The sequence below is a fragment of the Megalobrama amblycephala genome, linkage group LG3 (genome assembly GCF_018812025.1).
Source record: "Megalobrama amblycephala isolate DHTTF-2021 linkage group LG3, ASM1881202v1, whole genome shotgun sequence".
Lineage (NCBI taxonomy): Eukaryota > Metazoa > Chordata > Actinopteri > Cypriniformes > Xenocyprididae > Megalobrama > Megalobrama amblycephala.
The window spans coordinates 48317907-48333078 of NC_063046.1; the positions used below are offsets into that span (position 1 = coordinate 48317907).

General features: G+C 37.0%; 1 long non-coding RNA gene across 2 annotated transcripts in view; it reads left to right on the plus strand.

The window, feature by feature from the left end:
- The first annotated feature begins 3278 nt into the window (after positions 1-3278).
- LOC125265565 overlaps positions 3279-15172 on the plus strand; it is a 35592-nt gene continuing 23698 nt past the window's right edge. Inside the window, exons 1-3 of one of the 2 annotated variants that reach the window (XR_007184285.1) lie at positions 3283-3417; positions 3742-3800; positions 4706-4822. This is a non-coding gene — a long non-coding RNA (uncharacterized LOC125265565). Of the gene's footprint in view, positions 3418-3741; positions 3801-4705; positions 4823-15172 lie in introns of both variants that reach the window. The other variant, XR_007184286.1, reaches the window with a different exon arrangement.

A 15172-nucleotide genomic window follows, 5' to 3' on the forward strand; every position in this document is an offset into this window, starting at 1 on the left:
ACCGTACTCAGACGGAGTCCATGTCTTTTTAAACTATTATTTAGCATTTTTATAATCTTCCCAAACAGTAATTTAAAAGGTTAGTTCACCCAAAAATGAAAATTCTGTCATTTATTACTCACCCTCATGTCATTCCAAACCCGGAAGACCTTCGTTCATCTTCGGAACACAAATTAAGATATTTTTGATGAAATCTGAAAGCTTTTTTTATTTCCCATAATAAGCAACGGAATTACCACATTCAAGGTCCAGAGAAGTAATAATGACATTGTTAAAATAGTCAACGTAACTGCAGTGTTTCAACCTTTATGAAGCAACGAGAATACTTTTTGTGCGCTAAAACAAAAATTGTTCTTGTCGCTTCATAAAAAAACAGTCTAAAGTGTTCCTGGAGCACAGGTGCTAGTAGCATATGTTGAGTCTCAGAGAACTTAGGAACTGATAAAATGCTCCTTGAATGCACTGTAGATCTCTTAAATTTATGTGATTGCATAAAAAATAAAGGTTACAGCAGAGACTTGGTTCATCAAGATGCTCTCGAGGGTGAACTTGACCTTCATTCTCCACATATTGTTTCCCAGTAGAGGCTGAAAAAAATATGGCTTGATGCCTGGGACAACAACTTAGGGGCCGTTTACATGACACCGTTTTCACTAAAAACGGAAAACTTTTTATGCTCTTTGGACGTTCATTTACTCGACAAAGCCGTTTTTTGGGCCTGAAAATGCAAACTTTTGAAAACGAGTTTCAAAGTTTTTGAAAATGATACTGTTATCATTTTTGTGTAAACTAAAAAAAACAAGAATTTGTAAAAAAGGTGATGTTATGTGCATGCGTATTACATGTTCATTCTGTAGCAGGGGTGGGGAACGTTGATCATGAAGGGCCATTGTCCTGCAGAGTTTAGCTCCAAATTAAACACACCTGAAGCTAATCAAGGTCTTCAGGATTACTACAGTCAGAGATTGTATAGAGCAGTGGTTCTCAAACTTTTTTCCCAGTGGGCCGCACAATGGTCCAAGTGCAAGTCTCACGGTCCGCATATAATTTACATATGACGTCACCAATGCAAACTAATCAGATTTAATGTTATGGTATTAGCAGATAATACTATTATTATACCAAGATGTTGCACACAATAAATAACAAATAAAAACTAACTTACTGACATCAGCTTTACAATAATAATCAGTAATGCTCAATGAACACACAAACTGTATATACAATCACTTTAAGTTGCTATTTAATTCTGTATGACTTTATGACTCTCTTCAACATCATCGCAATAGTCACCAAACAATCACATAAATGCCTTAATAAGCAAATGTTACTCAGCTCTTTTTACAAACAACACTGAGCGCACTGTAGGCTAATTACAATGACGATATCAAGCATTCTGTCAAGTCGCAATCCCTCGCGCAGCATCGGATCCGCGAGCGCGCGCAGAGTTGGGCTCATCCAGCCGCGGGTGCGCTGATGCGGTTATTTTACTGATTTAAAATACATCAAACAAACACATCGAATTCACAGTTCAGTCTTTTGAAATTGTAGGTTTTGCTTGTCAAGTAGGCCTACTTTACTACAGAGCAAACAGGAAGGCTGCCCATCTCGCTCATTAGGCCTAACAGCAAACTGATTCTTCCATTCTTCTTACCTTTGCTGCTGATGCTGCGACTCTTCTTGTTTGCATGTGTTCCTTCATTTTATCTTCCACATTTAATTTTTCTCCTTTAATAACAAATTTGACCATTTTGAGGCTTAAATTTACAAAATTAATGGCTACTGTTTGAATTCTTCCTAAGCGCGCACTTGTGTTTGTTTCGTTAACTGAGTGATTGCGTCATTAGCCTACATTGCCTGATGTCTGAAAATAATAAATGCTCACCAAAATTATTTTATATGACAAATAAATTTTAAACAATTTAAATTTTAAAACAAAAATCAATTGTATGCTAATTATTATTATTATTATTATTATTGTGGTCGGCATATCGCGGGCCGCATTTACATTTGTGCCGGGCCGCAGGTTGAGAACCACTGCTCCACACCCATTCAAACGCTTACTGCGCGTGAAGTGTCGCGTCGCGCATGACTCGTTGTCATGGCAACTGAATCACGGAGGAAAACTTTAAATATCTTGCCTTTGCTTTAATTTCGGACCATCTCCAAAAATACATAAAACACTAAACAAATGATTTTGACATGCGTTTATCAAAGTAGGAAATCCACATTTTTAATCCCTTACACACAATTACTGCTGTTGAAATACGAAATGGAGGCGGGTCCGGATTGAATTCCCTCCGGGTCCGGATCCGGACCGGAGTCCGGACTTTGAGAAGTGCTGGTATAGAGGGTATGCAAGTGACGTCACCGTCGACCGTTACGGCTGCGGTCACGTCCACTGAGAGGCAAAAGACTGAGCGGCAGCATTGGTTTTCAGCGTGAATGTCGCGAAAAACACTCAAAACACATCCTAAACGGGAAAGAGCTTTGTGATTGACTGTACAAATAGCTTTGACACAATACCTGAGGCATATATTTAAAAAAAAAAAATCAGAAAGCAACAGAAAAAAAGCATATGGATCACTGCAATTCACAGAAACATCTGAACTCCAGGCAGAGAATTTGCAGTTATCATTTTGTGTCAAAATGTTGGATTTTGAGGTAAAATCATACCGTATTGTATTGTTATATATTATGTTGACAACTCATAAATTAAATATTTTCGATCTTATATTCTGCATAATTGTGTGTTTATGCAGAATATAATAACGGTCGAAATAAACAACACTGACAAAAACTATACTTTAAAACTATATATATGTTTTAGGGCTGGACAATATGACGATATAACATTGATAAAAGTGATTACGCGGATTTAAACCTACCTATATTGTAGTTATATTAAATATTCACAGGCAGATTTGCTTTATGTATTTCCCCGGCGTCGAAATCAGGCACATATAAATGTCATGAAACACGACTCCTGGCTGCATGTCAATATCCATGGATTAGTTTTATTTGACAAGTTGTAAGGAACACATTCAATTCCAACCTTTAGTGTAATTCGTTAGTTTTATTCGCGTTTTCTCAGTTTCCTCTGCTAAATCCAGTCACGCAGCAGGTTCTTTTTCCACTCAGTCCAGCTGAGGGAGCGCGTTTTCGGCGGGAAAGTGACGTCGACGAATACCCTCTATCTATATTATAGGGAGATGAGAGGGTCTGTATTTCTTACCATTGGAGAAAGCGCAACGGCTAACTTAATCATGTGCGGCACCTCTCAGCCTATCGTGTAATGACCTCTGGTCTCCTTTCCTGCGTACCGCCAGTACCGCCCGTGCATACCGCCACAGCCACCGTTAGCATTAGCCGTTACGCTTTTTTGGCTGCATTCTAGGGGCTTTGCTAAAGTTACAGGTAGGTGAGTGTTTTTTTCAGGGTTGGAGCTAAACTCTGCAGGACAATGGCTCTCCAGGATCAATGTTCCCCACCCCTGGTCTACAGGCTCGTAGTGTTTCTTTATAAATTGACATCGCCAACTACTAGCCTGGCATGAATAATACATAATTTTAAGTAATTTTCGCGGATCCGTGTGAACAGGGATTTTTTTGACAGCATTGTCGTCTGTAAATGAAAAAAGGAAAAACTTTTTTGTTTTTAGTATATCGTTGTCATGTAAACGTACTCAAAAATCTGCAAATTTACATTTAACATTCTTGTGTTAAACACCCACTTTTCAAGGTCCAGTACATTCTTGATGGATAGAATCCATTATTCCCTGTTGCACACTTAAGTTTGAGGTCAGTAAGTGTATTTGTCTCTGAAAGAAATTGATACTTTTATTCAGCAAGGACACATTAAATTGATTAAAAGCAACAGTAAAGACATTTGTAATGTTACAAAAAAAATTTGGTAATACTTTACTTAAAGCCTTTATTCATAAATGTATAATGCATTTGAAAAATATTTTTAATGCAGTAATTATGACTTGTAATGCACCTTATGGTCTCATAAATAATTGTAACCACAGTTATGATACATTATAATACTCGTCTCTTCATTAAACAGTATAATGCATTAAAACACACAACAAAAAAACAATTTCCAAATCTGAAAATATTATAATCTGTTTTTACTTTGGTTACAATTATTCATGAAAAGATTATGAATGCCTTTATAATGCATTATACATATTACATAAGAGCTTTAAGTGAAGTGTTACCAAGATTTCTATTTCTGTTGAACTTTCTATTCATCAAAGAATCCTGAAAAAAAATGTAATGTAATGGTTTCCACAAAAGTATTAAGCTACACAACTGTTTTCAATATTAATAATAATCAGAAATGTTTAAAAGCAAATCATCATATTAGATTGATTTCTGAAGGATCATGTGACACTGAAGACTGGAGTAATGATGCTGAAAATTCAGCTTTGATCAGAGGAATAAATTAAAATAGAAATCAGTTATTTGAAATCGTAATAATATTTCACAATATTACAGTTTTTACTGTATTTTTGCCATCAAACTTTAGTCACAGTGGATGTATACTGTACGTGGGTCAGTGAAGGTAGAAAGCAAAAACATTTTGAAAAGGATTGAAAAGCCTACAGAATTACTTTTTTTTTCTGCTATTGTTTGTTATCTGTCATTCTGTATGTTAAGATAAATTTTGTCTGTTTCTAAACCCTATTATTATTCTTTAGTATCTTTCAGATTGGACAGGAGGACACTCCCTTTAGAGCGTCCTGTCGGCATGATGTTTTTAAACCAACCGTCCATCTCTCTGCCCCATGGCCTGTTTTGATGCCCAGTGACCTGAGGTCAGTCTCACCCTGCTTTAACACTTCAACACCCTGAGATAGCACAACAACAACAAAAAAAAATCAATACGGCCTTCGTCTGGAGGGATTTCTTCGTTTTCTTTTTTTCAAGTCTCAAAGAAAAAAAGTGTTCTGTGGGGTTTCGTTAACACTGAAAAAGATGTCACAGGAAAACAAGACAAAATGGTTAGCTGCGTGAACATGCGCAAATGCACACAGTCTCGCAAACAATGAGACAATAATGGACCCCACAAAGCCTCAAAATTCAATTTGAAAAGTTTTCTCAAAAATTCTCCAAATGACAAGAGTCCTTCAGCAGCAGAATAGCTGCCCTGTTTCCCTTCTTCTCCCCACCCTCACTTGCTCTTTCAGCCCAGAAAAGAGGAAAAAAGTAAAAATGAATCCGCCACCTCCCTCACTCCCCCACTTACTCTCTTTTTAAGACGCGCGCACACACGCACACACTCCCGTTGCTTTATTGAGGCAGCTGCACCCTTTGACCTCTGTGCTTGTGGAATGTGTGTGTATGTGTGGGTGTGAGTGTGTGTGTGTCAGAGAAAGAACGGCGGGGGTCTCTTTTTCTCCATACAACAAAGGCCGTCGGATCGACAATGGAGTGGCAGAATAGAGTGTGTCCAGAGGGCCAATGAGTCGTGCTAGCTTGCTAAACCGGCGACGGGGACGGAGAGAGAGCGAGAGAAGAGAAAAAAGGAGTTTAAATTAAAAGAAGAGAAAAGAGATGAGGGATATTTGTTTTGTCTGGGCACACTCATAAATATACGACTTCCGATGCCAAGGGAAGCAAATAGATGGGCCCATGTTCAGTTCTAGAAGTGTGTGTGAGTCTGTGTGTGTGCGAGGGGCCCAGTACACACAGCAGGAGTGTGGGCCCAATGACTCATTGCTGCAAATGACATCAGCAGTGTCAGCCTCAAATACTGCCAAATGCTGCATTCAGAGAAGGAATGTGTGTGTGTGTCCAGGTTGTGCAGCTGGGCCACAGACAGACAAAGGTGTGCCGTCACGCTTTGCCTCAGAATCTGTGTTTTCGGAGATGTGGAGGCAGCTCTATGATTTTCTTTTCGATCATCTCTCACACACACACTTGGCTTTATCGATCTCTGTGGCAGAGGCGGATATATATGTCTAATATCCAGGAGTGTGTGACGTGATTCACTTTAAGGTCCCATTTTGGTCAGTACCTAAATCTCTTCAGCCTAGCTGAACAGAACCTAACATTTCCTTCATATTTGCTGCTGGCGGCCTTAAGGTCTCCGACCTCTAAAGATTGCCTATGGATATCAACCCTCGCACTTTTATGCACTAAAACTTACGGATAGTTGCCTACATAAATGTAAATTGGCTTAAATGTATGCTACAATTCAAAAAGTTTGGGGTCAGTGTAGGATTTTTTTTTTTGAAAGAAATGAATACTTTTATTCAGCAAGGATGCATTGGAATCATTAAAATGTGACAGTTAAAACATTACAAAAATATATATTTCAAGTAAATGCTATTCCTTTGAACTGTCTATTCATCAAAGAATCCTATTCATCAAATGTATCATGGTTTCAATGTTTTCAACATTGATAATGAAAAATGTTTCTTGAGCAGTAAATCATCATATTAGAATGATTTCTGAAGGATAATGTGACACTGAAGACTGGAGTAATGATGCTGAAAATGCAGCTTTGATCACAGGAATAAATTAAGGTTTAAAATATATTAAAATAGACAACAGTTATTTTAAATTGTAATGATTCACAATATTACTGATTTTACTTATATTTGGTGATATAAATGAAGTCTTGTTGAGCATGTTAAGCCTTCAAAAACATCAACTCAATAACTTAACTGCATTTATTATTGTCCAGCAATAATGTTTTTCTTTCTGATTAAATAATAATGGAAATATACATACATCACAATCAAATGCTGCTTTGGCAGCTGTGATAACTGATTACTGTATTAAACTTGGATTTTTTTTTTTTTCTGGTTTTCTGCTTACTGGTCAACTGAGCCCACCCAAGTCCCGGACTGTTTAAAGATGCACAGATGTGGTGTAAATGCATTTACACAGCAATTTTAACTGTATACTTTTATACGAGAAGCTGAGGTGGCTCAGAGCAGGCACAATTTTGTTTGGCTTTTACACAGAATTTTGAGCAGCAATTGAGCAGCCTTCAAGGGTTAGTTCACCCAAAAATGACATTTCTGTCATTAAGCACTCACCCTCATGCCGTTCCACACCAGTAAGACCTTCGTTCATCTTTGGAACACAAAGATATTTTTTAAGAAATCCAAGAGGTTTCTGATCCCCCATAGAAAGCACCGTAATTACCACATTCAAGGTCCAGAAAGCCACTAAAGACATATTTAAAACAGTTCATGTGACTACAGTGGTTCAACCTTAATGTTACGAAGCGACAATACTTTTTGTGCGCAAAAACAAAACAAAAATAATGACTTTATTTAATACTGAGTCAGCGTTCTGACGTAGAACCTGGAAGCGCTGCACTGTGTTTACAACGTATACAGCATAGGAGAATGACAGGGAATAGAAGAAATTGTTAAATAAAGTCATTATTTTTTTTTTGTTTTTACGCACAAAAAGTATTCTCATCTCTTCATAACATTAAAGGGTTAGTTCACCCAAAAATGAAAATTATGTCATTAATGACTCACCCTCATGTCATTCCACACCCGTAAGACCTCCGTTCATCTTCGGAACACAGTTTAAGATATTTTAAATTTAGTCCGAGAGCTTTCTGTCCCTCCATTGAAAATGTTTGTACGGTAGACTGTCCATGTCCAGAAAGATAATAAAAACATCATCAAAGTAGTCCATGTGACATCAGTGGGTTAGTTAGAAGTTTTTGAAGCATCGAAAATACATTTTGGTCAAAAAATAACAAAAACTACGACTTTATTCAGCATTGTATTCTCTTCCGGGTCTGTTGTCAATCCGGGTTCACGACTCCGCAGTGACGCTGCTGATGTAAGACGCTGCTGACGTGTTATCCGGTGCGCCCGAGCTTCATTTACAGTCTGAGGGAGACGCATGCGGTATTCAAGCTATTCTACATTGTATGTATTTTGGTATTGCTATATTTTTTAAAATGGTGCGTAAGTGTGCATGTCGCGGATGTCCTAATCGCCAAAAACAACGACGTAAAAGTGCATTACCAACGCCGACAGATGAAAGGATTCAGTGGAATCAATTCAATGGAATCAATTCAATGGAACGGATTCCGGAAGAGAAGACAATGCTGAATAAAGTCGTACTTTTTGTTATTTTTGGACCAAAATGTATTTTAGATGCTTCAAAAACTTCTAACTGACCCACTGATTTCACATGGACTACTTTGATGATGTTTTTATTACCTTTCTGGACATGGACAGTCTACCGTACGGAGGCCTTGAACGGAGATGAACGGAGGTCTTACGGGATTGGAACGACATGAGGGTGAGTCATTAATGACATAATTTTCTTTTTGGGTGAACTAACCCTTTAAGATTGAACCAGTGTAGTCACATGGATTATTTTAATGACATCATTACTACCTTTCTGGACCTTGAATGTGGTAGTTATACGTTGCTTTCTATGGGGATCAGAAACTTCTCGGATTTCATCAAAAATATCTTCATTTGTGTTCCGAAGATGAACAAAGGTTTTACCGGTGTGGAACGACATGAGGGTGAGTAATTAATGACAATTTTCATTTTTTGGTGAACTAACCGATACGATTAACATCCTTCCTTCAGTGTAAGTCTATGGGATGTTTTTGCTTGTTTTATTGTCTTCCAGCAGGTGAAAGTCATTAGTCAGATTGCATAGAAAAGTAATAGCACACCTCTTCTCAACCTGCCACATGTTTTGAGGTATCACTTCTGTCTGTAGCACAAATGGTACAGGATGAGTTACACGGCAAAGTTTAATGCTTATGGTTATAGACTTGTTCCAATCACCACGCATCACTAGTAACGATTTAAGAGAAGAGTTTTGAGTTTTGAGAGAAGCATGTTTTTGTTTGTTTCTTTAACAAAACAGGTGGTCTCTGTGTAACACCCCCTCCTTCACTTTTCATTTTGATTTCAGTCACTCCCTCCCCTCCTCCTCTCTCTCCAGACAATGCTGGATGGACGGTCTCTCTCGTCCACACAATCTCCGCTTTGCTTTTTCCCCGACTCCCATTTACCCCATCACCCCCCTTCCTGCTCACGCAGCAGCTGCCAAGCTTCTTTGCAGGGAAAATGATGCGTGTCCAAAAACAACTGATCGCACATTTTTTTTCTTTCCCAATCGTAACTACATCCCCCATACACCTCCATCCACTCCTAATTTGTTCATTTTCAGCATTCCAGTCCGCGAGGGTCTGGGGCTGTGCAGGGTCCCTGAACGGTATAATGTGTGTCTCTGTCTCCTTCCCATACAGCTATAATACTAAACTGGGCTTCAGTCATGTGTGCTGACAGACAGGGATATTTCAGGAGGGAGGCTGAGCATTTAAACATACTATTATTGAATGTCCATTCAATTTAAAAGTGATAGTTCATCCAAAACTGAACATTCTGTCATCATTTACTAACCCTCGTGTCATTCCAAACCTGCATGACTTTCCTTTTTCTGTGGAACACAAATTATTATTTTTTTTTTTTTTGAAAAATGTTTCAGTTTTTCTTCTGTTCAGTGAAAGTCAGTAGGGCTCCAATATTTTTAAAGCTCCACGTTTGTTTGTTTTTTGTTTTGTTTTTTTGAAGGGCTGCACTATTTGGCCAAACATTTTGTGATTATAAATCATTATGTCTAGAAAATAATAATAATAGTTTTTTTTTTTATATAATTTTTTTTTAAATTAATGTTTTTGAAAGAAGTCTCTTCTGCTTACAAAGGCTGCATTTATTTGATCAAAAATACAGTAAAAACAGTAATATTGTGAAATATTATTACCATTTAAAATAATAAGTGGGTTTTCTATTTGAATATTGAATGTTAAAATGTAATTTATTCCTGTGATCAAAGCTGAAATTTCATTTCTCCAGTCTTCAGTGTCACATGATCCTTCAGAAATCATTCAAATATGATGATTTGCTGCTCAAGAAACATTTCTTCTTCTTATCAACAGGGCTTGCCACTGTGGCTAGTGGTTTTCCAAAGTTACTAGCCACTCATCATTTTCACTGGACACAATTTTGATATCAATACCATGGGGAAAAACTGCCATATAGATATTTTTAATATTATCTAATAATTTGGCAGTAGGTATATTAGGCTGCTGTCACTAAGACCTGACGCATGGATCTATTATACTGTTACACATGGGTTTTCAGCAGGTATTTCAGTATTGATATTTATCGAAAAATCTATATTTTTGACAACATTACATTTCACTTATTTTATTATTTAAGATGGCTTTTTAAAAGACTACAATTAAAAAAGGGTAACACTTTAGTTTAGGGTACAATTCTCACTATTAAAGGGTTAGTTCACCCCAAAATGAAAATTCTGTCATTTATTACTCGCCCTCATGTCGTTGCACACCCATAAGACCTTCGTTCATCTTCGGAACACAAATTAAGATATTTTTGATAAAATCCGATGGCTCGGTGAGGCCTCCAATGCCAGCAAGATAATTAACACTTTCAGATGCCCAGAAAGCTACTAAAGACGTATTTAAAACAGTTCATGTGACTACAGTGGTTCAACCTCAATGTTATGAAGCGACGAGAATACTTTTTGTGCACTGAAAAAACACAATAACTTTATTCAGTGAAGCTTTGAAGCTTTACGAATCTTTTGTTTGAATCAGTGGTTCGGAGCTGGTATCTTCATGAAACAGTGTTTTGAAATCGCCCATCCTAGATATTGTTAAATAAAGTCGTTATTTTTTTTGTTTTGGTGCACAAGTATTCTCGTCACTTCATAATAAGGTTGAACAACTGTAGTCACATGAACTGCTTCATATCGAAACACTGCTTCATGAAGTTTCAAAGCTTTACGAATCTTTGTTTCGAATCAGTGGTTCGGAACGTAACGAGGCTTCATTACGTCATAAGTGTTTCGAAATTTCAGTAATTCACCACTAGGGGGGCGTGTCTTTGGCAGTTTGATACATGCTCCGAACCACTGATTCGAAACAAAAGATTCATAAAGCTTCGAAGCTTCACTGAATAAAATCATTATTTTGTTTTTTCGGCACAAAAAGTATTCTTGTTGCTTCATAACATTAAGGTTGAACCACTGTAGTCACATGAACTGTTTTAAATATGACTTTATTAGCTTTCTGGGCATTTGATCTGGGCATGTTAACTATCTTGCTGGCAATGGAGGCCTCACTGAGCCATCGGATTTTATCAAAGATTTCTTAATTTGTGGAGAGAATTTTAATTTTTGGGTGAACTAACCTTTTAACTAGTTGCTTATTAACATGCATATTACTAGGAGATTGGCTGTTTATTAGCATTTATAAAGCACATATTAATGCCTTATTCTGCATGAACATTCTACTTCCCTTAATCCTATCCAATTCCTAAACTTAACAACTACCTTACTAACTATTATTAAGCAGTAATTATGAGTTTATTAAGGCAAAAGTCAAAGTTAAAAATTAGTTAATTGTGAGAATTGGACCCTAATCTAAAGTGTGACCAAAAAAAGTATATATTGAATATAAAATATGGCCAGAGTGGTTAGTAGGAGTGACTGCGTTACATGCCACTGCTGAAATCCACCCGCATTTGTTGGGTTTGCGGGTGTTAATGTGAAGCCCTGATTATCAATGTTGAAAACAGTTGTGTACAGTTTTTTTTTTATTTTTTTTTTTTATTTATTCTTTGATGAATAGAAAGTTCAAAATTACAGCATTAATTTTAAATAAAATCTTTTGTAACATTATAAATGTCTTTAATGTCTTTTTTGGTCAACTTAATGTATCCTTGCTGAATAAAAGTATTAATTTCTCTCCAAACCTTTGAACAGTAGTGTATAATGTTACAAAAGATTCTGTTTCAAATAAATGCTGGTAATAATATTTCACATTATTACTGTTCTACTGTATTTTATATCAAATAAATGCAGCCTTGATGAGCAGAAGAGACTTCTTTCAAAAACATTAAAAAACCTTAACGTTTCCAAACTTTACTGGTACTGTGTATATGTGGGTGGGTGTGTGTCTATATGTAATTTTATATTGTGTCTAATTTTTGTTATTCAACTGTAAAATTGCAATACAAATATTTACGGCTGTCTAAATTCATTTTCAAACATTACACCATCAAACTTGTATTTTGGAGGAAAACCATGAAGCCCTTAAAAGCTTCTCTTTTTTGACAACTAATTTATAAGCGTTTCTCATTAAAATTTTGGGAAGATGGTTGGCGCATGTTGCATTCCCAACTGCACTTTATAAGCGACCCAAACTCATAGCAGATGCAGAGATTAGTCTGAGATGCTGAAAACACCAGATCACGAGCTGCTTGCGTGTAAAAGAGCACAGCGCAGTTATCAAATCGCAAAGGATGGCGCTAAGCCATATCCTGATTTCGGTTTTATTAAGATTAATTGTGCAGCCCTGCCACTGATTTTCATTGCATGGACAAAAACAGTAGAGTAAATGACCTTTTTTTGGTGACCTACCACTTGAATGAATTTCCATTCTTGGTTTTGGTAGTGGTCTAGTTGGTGTACTAGTATAGTCATAAAATAAGCTGACTGACTAAGGTAGGCTTACGAGTTACGCAGCCTAATAGGAAAACCTGATCCTTTCAACAGTGAACAGACAGATGGAGATGGAGGGAGAGAGTTTGGATAGCAACTAAACACTCCAAGATGTTTGAACGCACTTCTGGAGACATAATATTCAGGGGTACATACTTTCATAATGTGTAGCTGCACACACACACACACACTGAGATTTGCCGCCACACAAGGGAATCCCCTTTGAGACCTCAGCTTCATTATGATCTGGCTTACCTCAGCATAGACTGGAGTGTGAGCTCTTTGTTGGCTCTGTCAGGGAGCAAGAAAAGGAGAGGGAGAATGATAGAGAAAGCTCACAGCCGTGGCAGTATTGAACACTCAGGCCTGTCTGTGAAACCTATCCCTCCCATTTTTCCGTGCGCCCCCTTTTCGAGCCCCTCTTCTGCACTACTGGAGCTAAATTCTTTTTGTTTTTATTAATGAATGCTGTGCTGTCACCCGTCTGCTGACACATGTAATGCTCACATTCATCCATGTACCGAACTGGCAGGGAAAACACACACACACACAAGCGCACACACACATTCCCTCCCGTGTGGTTGTGACCTCATAACCTTGTTGTCATGCAGTATCCATCTGCCATCAGGACACAACAGGACAGAGGGAGAGTGTAAGACAGAGAGGAGACTGTCAAATGTCAGGCCCTCCCTCCATTCTTACTTGTGAAAAACACTAATGACTTTTCCTTTCTCTTCCCCAGCCATTACTTTTCATTAGGACGGCCATTACTGACTCATACTCAGTCATTACTTGCTCGCCACTTTGACTTTATTGGCATATTTATGTTTTGTTAAGGAGTGGATAAAAGTGTTTTTCAAGTTCTACAGGAGTTGTGAGTAATTAGCCGGTTGCTGAAATGTGTTGTGGGATAGCCCAAAACAGCAGGTTAATGAATAGCTGACCCAAAAAATGAAATTCTGTCATTTACTGTCACCTCATTTTGGCTCAGTGTTATTTTAGTATTTTTTTTTTAAATATATTATTTTTATAGAATTTATTAATATTTTGAATGTGCTTTTATTTCAACATTTTCAGTTTTCATCTTAATTTTAGCTTTAACAAATGAATAAAAGAAATTTTTCATTTTAATTCATTATAAATATTTTTTAAAAAATCCGTTTTAGTTTTGTTTTAGTTTTAAGTTTTAGCAATTTTTTGTCATGTCTTTTTGTCTTTTTTTCCATTTAGCGCTTTTTTAAAATGTCACTTTTAATAATAATTATGGCCCGAGCACCGATGGTGTGAGGACCCTATTGTAATTGCTCAGTCAGTCTTCTTCTCCAAAATGAATCGCATTTGAGGCCCTAAACGTGCTCAAAAACTCATGAAATGCGTCAGAATTGGTGAAAATTTACATCTGATATGGGTTTCAGAATTAGGTGTGGCAAAATGGCTCAATAGCCCCACCTACAAGATTTCAATAAAGTGTCCTTTGCGCTACATTTCACATACAGGTATGAAATTCGGTAGACAGATGTAACAGCCCATTCCCTACAAAAAAGTCCCTGGGTGCAAAATCTGAAAACCCATCAGGAAGTGAGATATTTGGAATTTTTTTTTTTTTTGCTAAATTTTTCATTTTTTTCCATTTCCAGATGTTGTACTTTAACAAACTCCTCCTAGAGATTTAATCAGATAAACATCATATTTGGTCAGTCTAATCTAAAGGCCTTTGCAGTGTTAAATTGTGAAGATCTTGAGTTTTCACTGAAGGCTGTTACAGTCATAGCGCCACCTGTGGGCAACAGGAAATGTCATGTTTTATACTGTGATTAACTCCTCATAGAGATTTAATCAGATCAACATCATATGTTGTCAGTCTAATCTTAAGGCCTTAGTGATGTTAAATTGCGATGATCTTGGGTTTTCGTTGAACGGCGTGCCTGTGGCGGCCTGACAAAGTCTGATGTTTCGCCATGAAAAAGGAAGCTGTTGTAACTCAGGCATACAATGTCCGATCTGCCCCAAACTTTAAACTTCAAATTTCTCCTGTATTTACTTACTTACATGCATGTCACCCACTATTCAGTGTTTTCCTAAGGCCACCGGGTGGCGGTGGCCCCAGGTACAAGGGCCCTTTTTTCGCTGCTTGCAGCTTTATTTTATTATTGCAACTTAAACTTATTCATTTCAGTTAGTTGCCAAGGCAACATTTTAATTGTTTAATTTAATTTTAAGTTTAGCTTTATTTCAGTTAACAAAACAGTTTTTAATAGTTTTACTTTTAACAATAACAACGTTTTGGCCCGATTTTTTTTTTTTTTTTTTTTTTGGTGAACTTGCTCTTTTCAATATATCAAAAACATACAATGACCCCCTTTTCAGGCCTTATAAACAACAAAAAAGCTCTATAAAATACCATAAATTTAGTTATTTCATCTTCTAAGACTTTCAATGCAATACAATGAGAAACAGCCATTATTCACAGAAAATCAACTTTACAAACTGCACAAGAACCATGTAAAGCTATCATGTGGCTTCATAAGACTTGTAATGTAGCATACAAGTTGTATGTCTACTTTATTGGTGTTTTTTGCCCTTTTTTAGAGCTTGGCCATTCATGGTCACAATATGCTTACATTTTATAGAAA